We start from the raw sequence: 14,247 nt of genomic DNA, 5'->3' as shown, positions 1-14,247 counted from the left end.
TCAATTTCCAACTTGAAATGTTAAACATTTTAGGTCATATATGATTTTATTTTGTGAAACTTATATTTTCATATCTTAAATAAATAATATTTGTGTGATGCATCATTATTAATAAATAACAAATTTTGTGATAAATTCTTTCATATTGGAATACATATTAGTCAATTCCCAAATAAACATCTATGGAATAATTTGAATGTCCATTTCATGGAATTGTGTGATCTACTAGTTGCATTATGAGTGTATTTGCATCATTTATATAATGTGTAGCCATTGCATTGGGCATTATAGTATTAATACTAAGTAGTTATTACAATTGCTAGAGTAGGAACATCATTATTTTTTTGTGGGCCAAACACCCATGGGGGATTTGAGTAACATACCTTTTTATATGGAGTGCCTTAACAAAACACTGATTCACTATCAATCCAAAGCTCCATGGGATAAAGGAATGTGTTTTTTTTTTTTAAGAAACGGTTAAGGGTTTTGCATTAATAATACTAGATTATGGGCTAGAACCCTTACAAGATATTTTTGTTCTATAAGAATGTAAATATTCACGAGACCATACAAAATTAGTCCCATCTCTAGGGTTTCATTTCTTCCCTATTCTAAATATATATATTTTTATGAATATATAGAAGATCCCAAGTATAAGATGGTATTTACATTACAACATATATCAACAAAATGTTTTAACTAAAACCAATAAACCCGTCCTTAGTTTCTCCCATCAAAAACTTGCAACACTACGATTTTCATTCCTCTACGAGAGAAGAGGCTTCTTCTTATGAGGAAATACACTAGGAACAACACCTCCAAGAGAAAGGTTAGCACTGAAAACCATACAATTCTCTAGAATTGTAAGTGGAGCAATGAGTGCAATAACTTCCTTATCAAATTCATTAAAAGAAATTTACAGACTACTCAAAAGTCGGAGGAACTTAGCTTCTAATACTAGTTGTGAAGACTAGAATTGTATCTCATCCATGTAATCCTCTTGTTTCCTAGAAACCCTGACAACACCTCAACCAAATCAAAAAATTTAATAAAGAACGAACCAACATCAAGGCTCTCTGGAAGATAATGAGGTTCTACCATTTCAGGAAAGGACCACTGAACATGACTTGCAAAAGAACCAATAAGATTAACCCACACCCCAAGACCAGCAAGGTAAGGCTTCCAAAGACTTTTTTGGAGTTCCACATAATCTATTGTATAGTTGAGACCAAAACACTGCCATGAGCCCAAAATCCTATGGAGGATGATGATTAAACTGATGATTGAAGGTGTAGGGTGATGAAATTAACTCCAGTCCAATTCTCAAAGAAAGAAGCTCTGTAGCCATATTGAATTCTAGTCCCTCCCATCAAATATGAATTAAATTCTTATGCTTCATTTTTTAGATGAGAGGAAATATTTCAAGACACATAATGAGGTGTATGGGACACCTAAGGAAAATTTCTAAGGCCGATATCAGAAATAATACATCTCCAGATCCCAATACCACTTAGCCTTTTACCAAGATCCATAGACCATTTAGAGCAAGAGGAAGATGTCCCATCCCCACTTCGTAACAAATTTCCATATAGTAGAGTTTAGGCTTCTGTGATCCATATCATGTTTACAAAAGATTTTTCGGTGAAGATCACATGAGACATCATTTGTCGACGCGTTTCAAACCAACCAGTGTGGTTCATTGTCAGGACAAGTTGAAGAAACAGATCCAGCTTAGCAGGTTAAATAATCATTATGTTATTGCTAAGGTTTCGCACTTCCATCATCGGAAATTTAGGGAGGCGCTTGAGATTGAAAAGAGGCCAAGTAATCTCAACAGAGATGATCGCTGGAAAATCAATCTGTGTTGGGTCCCAGCACTCTCGACCTAGTCTTTTTTTTTTTTTTGAAACTTAACTTACGTATTTATTTAATTATTTATTATTATTTTGAATTATTATTATTATTATTTATTATTTATTTTATTTTATTTTATTTTATTTTATATATATATATATATATATATATATTTTTAGGATGACTCATTTTAATTTTTTCATCTCTATCTTTTATATTCATTTATTCATATAAGAATGGTCCTGTTTTTATTTCCTTCTTATTTTTAATTATTTATTTGTAACTAACTATTATCATGAAGTATTTTTAATTACTAATTTAACTTATAAAAATTTTAATTTTTAATTAAATATTATCATTAAATCATTTTATTTTAAGGGGTTGGTCCCCCTAGGATAATATAATTTTAATTATTAAAATATAATTTTAATATAATTTAATAATATAATTTTAATATAATTTAATTTTAAATATAATTTTAATTATATTTAATAATTAAATATAATTTTAATTATTTATGTTTAACTAACTATTATCATGTATTATTACTAACTATTATCATATAAAAATTTTTATTAATAATTTTTTTTTATTATTATCACATAATTATTTTATTTATTCTAAGGGATTGGTCCTTCTATGATTTTTTTTTTTCTTCCCTTAAATATAATTTTTAATTATTTATCTCTAACTAACTATTATCATGAATTATTTTTAGTTACTAATTGAACATAATTGTTTAATTATTTTTAATATTTAAAATAAAAATTTTAATTATTTATTAATATTTTTATCTAACTATTATCATAATATTATTTTTATTTAAAGGACTGGTCCCCCTCTAGAGTAATTTTTTCCCTTAGATATAATTTTTAATTATTTATCTTTAACTAACTATTATCATGAATTATTTTTAGGTACTAATTGAACATAACTGTTTAATTATTTTTAATATTTTAATTATTTATTAATATTTTTTATCATAATATTATTTTTATTTAAAGGACTGGTCCCCCTAGGGTAAATTTTTTATTAAATAGTGTTTTTGATCCCGGTGCCTAGTCAAAAGTAGCTGTTAGTCTTTTTAGCCGTTGGAGGCCTTGCTCTGTCTATTTAACCTGCTAAGCTGGATCTGTTTCTTCAACTTGTCCTGACGATGAACCACACTGGTTGGTTCGAAACGCGTCGACAAATGATGTCTCATGTGATCTTCGCCGAAAAATCTTTTGTAAAAATTCCCATATGTATCAAAATTTGAATGAAAGTGAATAAGTCTTTTGACTCTCGTCATGACTATGGTATATAGATGATTTTGAACTTTCCTTGATCCAAATATAATCTTTCTTTTCCCAACACAGAGCCTTTGTTTTCCAAAGTGTATGCCACTGAATTCAAATGTCTGCAAACATGGAAAATATCCATATGCTCAAATTGAGAGGAAAGTAAGAGAATCCTTTGGAGAATAAGTGGGACATCAAAGCTCGACTCCATAATAGCCTTGACCACCCAATGAATTATAATCATTGAATCAATGAAGACTAGAATAATGTTAAAATTTATTTCCAAATAAGTTTCTGGACCCTTCCATAGAGCAACAAACTCCACTTGGTTGTTTGTCGCATGACCAAAACCCCATGAAAATTGTGCCATAAATTTTTCATTGGGGTTGAATAATGCCCCTCTTGCTCGTACCTCCCCCATCTAGGAACATGATTATTAAAATAACAAATATGATGCATTATGTAGGATAGTTGAATTCCATAATGATTAGTTACACTACACTAGAAGCATCAACATTCTCTACCATGGAAACCATTCTAATTTTACTCGGAAACCTTTTTATTATCCTTAAAACAAAAGAAAACATAAAATATTAATTACATAATTTAACTAATATATTTCCTTTAATATGAGGTATATAATGCCATTTCCCATTCCTTCTAGCCTTAGAATTTTATCTTTTGTTACAAGGTAACCATTTCATACTTTGAGGGTGTTGGTGAAGCTTCTCTTGGATCTACATGTATAAAATTGGCATTGTTTCAATTATTTTTTGGTTTTTATAATAGACAAATAACTTAACTTGTTCATTTTATTCACATAAGTTAAGAGGAATGTTTTTCCATTTGGGTTTATCTTAGGTGATTGAGAGAAATAATTGTTGTCCTCCCCACCTAGGTTCAATTCTTGCAAGCCACGTGTTGAGGTTTGTTATAATGGATTTGTTGTTGTCGAGTTTGATTAGTCCCTAGAGGAAAAAAGCATGCATGTTGCTCATATGGAATATAAATCTATTTCTCATAAGGAGGGGAGGAAAGAAAAACACGAGTTGTGTTTTGGTTTTTGAATTCCATTACTCACATTATGAATGTTCTCACTTTATGTTATATTAGACATCACACTGATCAATGTAACAAACTATGATGATGTAAGACAACTATAAGTAATAAAAAATTGTTTTAATATTGTTGTATATGGAAATATCTATTAATCAATCAAGTAACCAATAATTAGCTTGCAACCAATGCAAACAGGTTTCCCTGATATATTGTTTTTTCTCCACGTTACAGACATTTCAAAGATGATACATAGGGAAAACCCTAGATTATTAAGGTCACAAGGGAAGTCGACAATAAGGTTGAAAGACATTATAGAAATATACTTGATATGAGCTCAACATGTCACTTGTGGGAATCAAACCTAGGTGGGGAGGATGATAATCATTCCTCGAGCCACTTGAAATAGATCCAATTGTATGTTAATGCATTAATTTAGTGGTACTTTGGATAAAATAACCAATGCCCATAAAATATGTCATGGCAATAAAGCTTGAAAGCGTTGTTTATTATGCAATCTCTTTGATAATATCATTATTTAAATATATGATATTGAATAGTTGTGCATAGGAAAATACCTCCTTTAAAAGTAAAAGTTGGTAGGAATAAGAAAATTGGCCATGGATGTTGCCACATACATAAATAATTATTATAATGACAGTAAAGAATGAAAACAATAATAATCACAAGAATATATACCAAGATGGAAGACATCAATAAATACAAAGTCATATATCCATATAATGTTGAACATTGTTAAAAGTAAAATATTAAAATTTGTTTGAAGAATAGATATCAATGATATACAACACCTTGGTATTCTTTTGTAGCCAAAGTTTCTTCTTGGAAATTTATTTAATTTTTTTGAAAATTCATGGAAGATACTTTCATACTTCTCTTCATTTTGGAGATTTAGTTTAAACTAGAATTTGTTGTGACTATTTCTCTTGATCATATTGACATTTTTTCTTGCCTCTCGGGATAACTAGAAAGTTGGATAGAGATCTCACTTTCTAACACTTAGTTTCGTAAAGTGTATATGGACAGGGAAGTAGTTCTAATGTAAAACTTCCCTCTTTGTTATGTATCTAGAGGTTCGAAGATTGGATAGGATGAGAAAAGATCCCACTCCCACCTATATTTTATTGTATCATCCTAATAAATACATCTATGATATGAAATAATGCAATTTAAAAATTGCTAACATTATTAGTGAAGGAAACTTGTGAAAATGAGAAATTGTGATTCAGTAAAGCCAAAGCAACTGAATAGGGTCCATTTATTCCAATATCATTTATTCCAATATTATGTTATACATTAGGTTGGAAAAAAATATAATACATACACTTCTACTTAGAGGGTTCTAACTTCTACTTAGAAGGTTCTAAATGATTCTCATTCTACATAAATTTATTTTCTTAATATACTCTTTACTTGAACACTTTTATATATATATATATATATATATATAAATTTAAAAATATTATATAAATTTTAAATAAATTTATAAGTTTCAATTATAATTGTTTTAAGTTTATTAATTTATTATTATATTTTAGCTTATTATTATACATATATTCCACTCAATATAACCGACGAGCCTTTGCACCATTAACATGAGCTGTCACTGAATCACTGTTATGCACATGACCCACCATATAGCTGGAAAACGCAGGTAAAAAAAAACTGAGTTAAAAGATGTTTTAATGAATGGAAATTAAAAGATGGGTTTAATGAATAGCTGTAATTAAAAGATTGGTTAAAAATAAATTTGAAAACAACGGTCCATAAAAGCAAGCATAAAACTGAGGAATGCCCTAGTCATTATATACTAGCGCGCATGATGAATGAAGACTGAGAGGGGCGCGCCTGATGAATGAAGAATGAGAGGTATCAGTGATCATTATATACTCCAGCGCATGATGAATGAAGACTGAGAGGGGCGGGCCTGATGAATCAAGAATGAGATGAGGAAATTCACGAAGAGGAGGTGATCGAAAACAGCAATCTATGAGGAAATTCATGGAGAGGGTAATTTTCAGTTCCCTTGAATTTGTTTGTCTATCTCTCTGTTTATTCAACTCGTTAACCAGGGAAAGGCAGTAGGCGATTAAGTAAATTTATGTAACCTGACAATTTGTTTTCTCTGTTGAATCTGCAGGTTAAGCACTCTGTCTGATGTAAAGTTGTCTGGTGTTCTTTCTCTCTCAAGCACTCTGTCTGATGTAAAGTTGTCCGTGTCTTATGGAGCTCTCCATAAATGTTGTGTCACTTGTATGCATCATTGTCATGTGTAGTCTTGTGGTAAATGTTTGTCCTGTGTAAATGTTTGTTTTGTGTCCTGTGTAAATGTTTGTTTTCTGTGCTTGTTCATTGAGAGAGAAAGTTCAAGCTGAGAAGAATATGCAGTGGTGGTTGAAGGGCCGACTTGATCAACAAATATTGCATTCAGAGTGAGTGAGTTGAGAATATTTTCTTGAATTATTTTTAAATTCAGTCCTGACCCATTTTCTTTGTTTCCTTTTCTGATGAGTTGATATTTTATATACAGGAGCTGGAGCTGGAGCTGTGTTTCCCGTGCTTTTGCAGCATAGAATGAGGAGTTTGTAGCTTCTTTTAACCGCCAGTTTGCAGATTCAATAGAAAATGAAAGGTTCCTAAGAAGCAAGGTTAGTACAGAATATCGTTTCTGGGTGCAGTTTACGGATATCTGTATGATATATTTTCAGAACATGTATATTGCAGAATAGTTATGCCAATTGAGTTAGTTTGAGTCCTCTGTGTCGGTATGTGTTCAGATAAGTGTTGAGGATGTTCATAAGTGAGGTATTAGGTGGTTCTCCATGTAACAAGTCTCTCGAAACCCCCAATTGAGCTCCTCCTCTTCTCATTTCATGCCATTTGTCCCATATCCATAAGAGTTGCATAACCGGATGTAGCTCAAGTTGCTTAAACCAGGAGGTTGGGTAGATATTAACTTGATGAAGCATATTATGCGTGGGTAGATTAAGCATAGTATGAGAAGCTGGTTCATTCGGTTGAGAGGCACCGCCAAAAACCTGCATATAGAGAGGCACCGCCAAACACCTTACACGACAAAACCCTACAGATGCAGATATACACATTCATGAGAAAGACCCAGTCTGATTGTGCAATTCAGAAGCGAAAGCTCGAAGAAACCCCAGAAATGCCCGCTGCAGGAAAGAAATGCCCACTGCATAGCCTTCATAGCTACATAGCCTAGGTCCCAGATCCAATTCTAGACGCATAGATACATAGCCTAGGTCACAGATCCAAATCTATTTTAGACGTAACTTTTTGTTTGATACAACAATTCAATGAATCCTTTGATTTGTTAAGAAAGCATGGTGAAATTAGTTTTGATGGCGTTTTCTCCCTGGTCTTTTCAATAGAATTCCTGTCAGAGAGTGTGGGTGTCGTAGAAATTGTACTCTGTTTTGACTATCACAGAAAACTGATTCTGCCAATGGTTGTGATTGTTTGGGGATGCGTGTTCCCATGTTACATTTCTGGTGAAATATAGTTTTCAAGGGCATTGAGAATTCCTTCAGCTTCTCTGGACTTGTTTTGTGTTTATTTGTAATTCTGAGACTAAGGCTAACATATAAGTCATTTAGTATAAAAATATTTGAAACATATAAGTCATTTAGTATAAAAATATTTGAAAGAAATACAATAAAAGGTGTACAATTATTTATAAAATCTGCATGAGAAACTGGTTAGTCAAATAGGTCTTTGGTCAGAAATCCAACTCCCCGTGAAAATATTTCCTTGGCCCCGTACTCGGATGCATAGATGAAAATGCGGTGGACGGAGTCATATATATTTAGTAGTCATATCACTATTTTTTATTAATTAATTTGAATATTATTGATCTGTTTATTTTTACCACCGAAGCCAAGAATTGCTCCTTTCATTTTTCCACGCCAACTCCTAGCCATTAATGGTTTATTTCTATTTAGTAACAGACTTCTCCTCCTTCAAAGAGTATTACAAACACTCTTTAATAGTGAATTTTATATATAAATGTTTATAATGAAATCGAATTACGCTGAGTGGGTTCTAAATTTTAGGATCTATATTCTAGTGTTTCAGGAATTTGTTTGGGTGGGGTCTGTGAAAAGCAGAGAGAACATAACCTGGGAAATGATCAAGCCTTTAATTCCCACTTACCAGGTTATGTTAGAGTCTATAAGGGGATTCAATTTTTGGCTTTTAGCTCTTACATCCAATTAGATAGCCCATAGGCTCCATATTTGCCAGGTTGGTATTATTTCCCGTTCTTGGATATAGTGGTCAATAGTGGTTAGATTTAAAATATATACTGATATAGGAGAAAGCCCATTTAGGCTGTAGTTCAATATTGTTATGGCATTTTCTTGAAATATTACTATTTCAATAGAGACCCATAATTCTTTCATGAAATTACGGGCACTGATTGAGAATAATAACCAAATACATTTGCTCTGTGAGAAGATCTTTCTAGAGTTGATGGGTGAAGAGGGTATATATACCGGACCGGACGCACACCATATCTGTTTTCAAAAACTACATTTATACGGTGAAGATATTATTTCTATTATGATTTCTATGGTCATATTTCAGAGCATCATCTGTGATCATCCTTGCTCTATGACATTTCTGTTTGGGAAGATTTTTCCATTTCGATTGCATCTCTCTCTGTCAAGTTCAGTCAATTTCAGTTAGGATTTTTGGTGTTCGAATTATTTACTTCTTCCTTCAAGTGAGAACCGTTTGAATTTAGTACCCTGAACTCTTCTTTTTAGCGCTTTGGTATACTTTTTCATGTGCTATTGCACTGTTGGTTCTTTAAATCTACATTAAATAATATATACACCCTTTGCAAAATTTCTTTAATTACTATCAATACAACTTTTGGTGAGCCCTCATGCCTTTTGTATTGGGAATGAACTGTCATATTAACTCCTTCAATTTGGTGGCACGTTGGAAGGTAAGTCAACATCTAGAGATGACAATTTCATTGTGCGAATAGAATCTAGCAGGAGCAGGCATTTTAGTAGTAATATAGTCTGATTTTCTCCTTTATCGTGCGCTAATGCCACTATATTGGTGCACTAGTGGTTTTATTGCACTGTAGCATCCTATATACAATGCATTTTTAAAAACAACACATGTTCTGCATGAATACTCATCACCGTTCATCCATGTGTTTCGAAGTTTAGCAACTGTTTTTTTATACCACATGGTGAATCGGTAATTGTCTAGTCTAATCTAGGAGAGACCACTATAACACCAAGAGCATAACCAATCACCTGCAAATCAGTTATAACTCAACGGGAAAGGGGAATCCGCCCCTCTAGCCGCCACCACAGCAGGCTGCTAAATGTACTCAATGAGATTTGAACTTCGGTCTGCCCGGGCATAGTCCAAGTGACTTACCGTCAAGAACTTCGGTCTGCCCGGGCATAGTCCAAGTAACTTACCGTCAAACCACACATCACTGTACGAAGTCTAGCAACTGTTGAAAGCCCACAATATAACTGATTATGAGATGAACCCTTCAGTCCTCCGCATGCACTGTCCCACCCAGCACTGTCCCACCCAAAACAAGATGGTAATATTTATTTAATTAGGACAGATGATATATGCAATGGAGGGCAATCTGAATGTCATGATGAGATAAACAATCATACGACTTACAACAATCTCCTAAAACCGGTTTCACGTGGCAACAAACTCTTAGATAATCAAATATTCCTTTTTCCTCTCTCTTATTAATAATTACGTAGTTTTATGAATTATATCCATCTCTCTGTTTTTAATTATTACGTAGTTTTATTTATTTTTACGAACAGAAATATATTTACCGGAAATATGTGTTTTAGATTTAGAATTTCGAAAATATAACATACATTTTGTTATGAATGGTTATTCATTTTGTTATTTTATTATGAATGGTTATTGATTATTTTATTTTAAAATATTTAATTTAATGGTTGAGAATTTTATTTATTAAATGAAATTTTATTAAATAAAAATATATTATTATTTTGGATAGGTAATGGTTAAATTTAATTGTTATTATATTAAATTTGTAAATTATATTATATTTGTATCATTTTACATAATAATATTGTATTAATGTTTTTTTCTTAATATTTGTCATGCACTGTAGGTTTATCATTATATATATATATAGAATTATTATTATTATTTTTATGAATGGTGCATTTAATTATGTTAAGAGTCGTTAGGAAAGGTTTGTATACTAATAATATCATTTCAATGTTGTAAGTTGCAGAAAATTTATCAATACTGAAGTTGCTCCTGAGTTAGTTGAAGACATTATCTATTTTTATGTTTTGTAATGTTGTAATTAGAATAAATTATATATTTTTTGTTTGTTTAAATGGGCCCATCAAAGAATGTACATGAACACAAACAATCATTAATAAAAGGAGTAGGCTTTTGTTTTGTGGAGGGGAATTCAACCCCTCCAAAAGGCTCTTAGGAAGGTTAAATGGTAACCCTCCTTTGAGTTGTGTTCCGTGTGCTCATAGTTTTCATGATCTTTAATTTATAGTAGCTCCAATATGCATAAACACATATATATCCTTTTATTATAATAATAATTTATAATCATGATTATAAATTATTATTATAATAAAAGGATACATATGTGTTTATGCATATTGGAGCTACTATAAATTAAAGATCATTAACACCATGAGCACAAGGGACACAACTCAAAGGAGGGTTACCATTTAACCTTCCTAAGAGCCTTTTGGAGGGGTTGAATTCCCCTCCACACAAAAAAAAAGCCTACACCTTTTATTAATGATTGTTTATGTTCATGTACATTCTTTGATGGGCCAATCTAAACAAAAAATATATATATATAATTTATTCTAATTACAACATTACAAAACATAAAAATAGATAATGTCTTCGACTCACTAGGAGTAACTTCGGCATTGATAAATTTTCTGCAACATACAACATTTAAATGATATTATTAGTATACAAACCTTTCCTAACAACTCTTAACATAATTAAATGCACCATTCATAATAATAATAATAATAATAATAAATCCATAATATATATATTTATATATAATGATAAACCCACATTGCATGACAAATATTAAGAAAAAAAATTAATACAATATTATTATATAAAGCGATAAAATATAATATAATTTGCAAATTTAATATAATAACAATTAAATTTAACCATTACCTATAAAATATAAAATAATAATATGCTCTTGTTAATAAAATTTCATTTAATAAATAAAATTCTCAATCATTAAATGTTTTAAACTAAAATAATGAATAACCATTCATAATAATGAATAACCATTGAAAAAGAAAACAAGTTGCGATATAATTAATAAAACTACGTAATTATTAATAATGAGAGGGATATAATTCATAAAACTACGTAATTATTAATATAAGAGAGAGGGATATAATTCATAAAACTACCGTAATTATTAATATAAGAGAGGGATATAATTCATAAAACTACGTAATTATTAATAAAAGAGAGGAAAAATTTGATTATCTAAGAGTTTGTTGCCACGTGAAACCGGTTTTAGGAGATCGTTGTCAAGTCGTATGATTGTTTTATCTCCTCATCATCATGACATTCAGATTGCCCACTATTGTATATGATCATCTCTCCTAATACTACCATCTTGTTTTGGGTGGGACTGGGCATGCGCAGGACTGAAGTGTTCATCTCATAACCCGTTATATTGTGGGCTTTCAACCGTTGCTAGACTTCGAAACACATGGATGAACAGGTGATGAGTATCGATGCAGAACAGGTGTTGTTTTTAGAAATTCATTGGATATAGGATGCTACAGTGTGATAAAACCACTAGTGCACTTAACATAGTCGCATTAGCGTACGATAAAAGAGAAAATATCAGACTATCTTACTACTAAAATGCCTGCTCCTGCTAGATTCTATTCGCACAATCAAATTGTGATCTCTAGATGTTGATTTACCTTCCAACGCGCCACCAAAATTGAAGGAGTTAATATGACAGTTCATTCCCAATACAAAAGGCATGAGGGCTCACCAAAAGTTGTATCGATAGTAATTAAAGAAATTGTGCAAAAGGTGTATATATTATTTAATGTAGATTTAAAGAACCAACAGTGCAATAGCACATGAAAAAGTATACCAAAGGTCCTTCAAAACCATATGTTAATATTGACACATTGAAAAAGTATACCAAAGGTCACGGTGATTATATGCTAAAGGTTGCATTTAAAGGATTCAACTCACCATACTAATGCTACGATGAAAGACAATGGTCGCTAGGACAATATGATGTGATGGGTTCTTTTGTTTATTACGCATCATTGTTGAGAACTACGCATCAAAGCTTAGTGAAACTGCCATCATCAGTACACTTTATCATAGAGTTATCACATAATCGCTGAAGAGTCAAGGTAAATGGGAGCAAGTTGTCAAAGCAACAACAATAGCAGAAAAATGGTGCAATAGAGACAATGGCAATTACTGGAATAACAGGAGAATATGAACGTAAGATACAAGGGAAAACCTGACGAGCTAAGTTCTGCTAAAATATGGAGAAACAATGTTCAGCGCACGCACTGGAGATAGTGAAGAGGACTACACCAAAGCCATAAAAAGAAGATTACGCCAAAGGAATTAGCTACATTGAAAATCGCCCTCACACAATGTAAGGACAGGATAAAACTCTACATTTGTACAATGCGATAATGCGACTAGGAGTAGTATCGTTCTTGCACAATATAGAGCAACACGGTAGAACCACCACCTACCATAAGAATTCCCATCCTCACAAAAAGTTACAGCACAGATCATAAGGACAATCGCACATGAAAATTGCGACAAATTTTTTTATCGATACCAATGGTGAAAGTTAGTTTACATCTAAAAACAAGTGATCAGGGTACTAAATTCAAACGGTTCTCGCTTGAAGGAAGAAGTAAATAATTCGAACACCAAAAATCCTAACTGAAATTGAGAGAGAGAGCATCCTAACTGAAATTGACAGAGAGATGCACTCGGTGGGTAGATTTTCTAAATCGAAATGGAAAAACCTTCACAAACAGAAATGTCATAGAGCAGGGATGATCACAGATGATGCTCTGGATGACCATAGAAATCATAATAGAAATAGTATCTTCACCGTATTCTCAATCACTGCCCTTAATTTCAAGAAAGAATATTTCAAGAAAATGCCATAACAATATTGAACTACAGCACAAATGGGCTTTCTCTTATATCAGAATATATTTTAAATCTAAGCACTATTGACCACTATATCCCAGAACAGGAAATAATACCAACCTGGCAAATATGGAGCCTATGGGCTATCTAATTGGATGTAAGAGCTGAAAGCCAAAAATTGAATCCCCTTATAGATTCTAGCCTAACCTGGTAAGTGGGAATTAAAGGCTTGATCATTTCCCAAGTTGTGTTTTCTCTGCTTTTCACAGACCCCACACAAACAAATTCCTGAAACACTAGAATACAAATCCTAAAACTTAGAACCCGCTCAGGCTAATTTGATTTCATTATAAACATTTATATATAAAATTTACTATTAAAAAATGTTTCTAATATTCTTTGAAGGAGGAGCAGTCTATTACTAAATAGAAATAAATCATTAATGGCTAGGAGGATGCCGAGTTGGGGTGGAAAAATGAAAGGAGAAACTCTTGGCTCCGGTGGTAAAAATAAACAGATCAATAATATTCAAATTAATTAATAAAGAATAGTGATATGACTAATGACTCTGTCCACCGCATTTTCATCTATTCATCCGAGTTTGGGCCAAGGAAATATTTTCGAGGGGAGTTTGATTGCTGACCAAAGACCTATTTGACTAAATAGTTTCTCATGCAGATTTTGGAAATAATTGTACACCTTTTATTGTATTTCTTTTTAATATTTTTATAGTAAATGACTTATATGTTAGCCTTAGTCTCAGAATTGTTGGGTATTTTGATGGGGAAAATACCAAAAACCAAACATTCAAACACAC

The sequence above is a fragment of the Pinus tabuliformis genome, chromosome 3_1 (genome assembly GCF_031772625.1).
Source record: "Pinus tabuliformis cultivar Carrire ecotype Pingquan chromosome 3_1, CPIR1, whole genome shotgun sequence".
NCBI lineage: Eukaryota > Viridiplantae > Streptophyta > Pinopsida > Pinales > Pinaceae > Pinus > Pinus tabuliformis.
The sequence above is the reverse complement of the archived record's forward strand: the minus strand, read 5'-3'. Positions refer to the sequence as shown.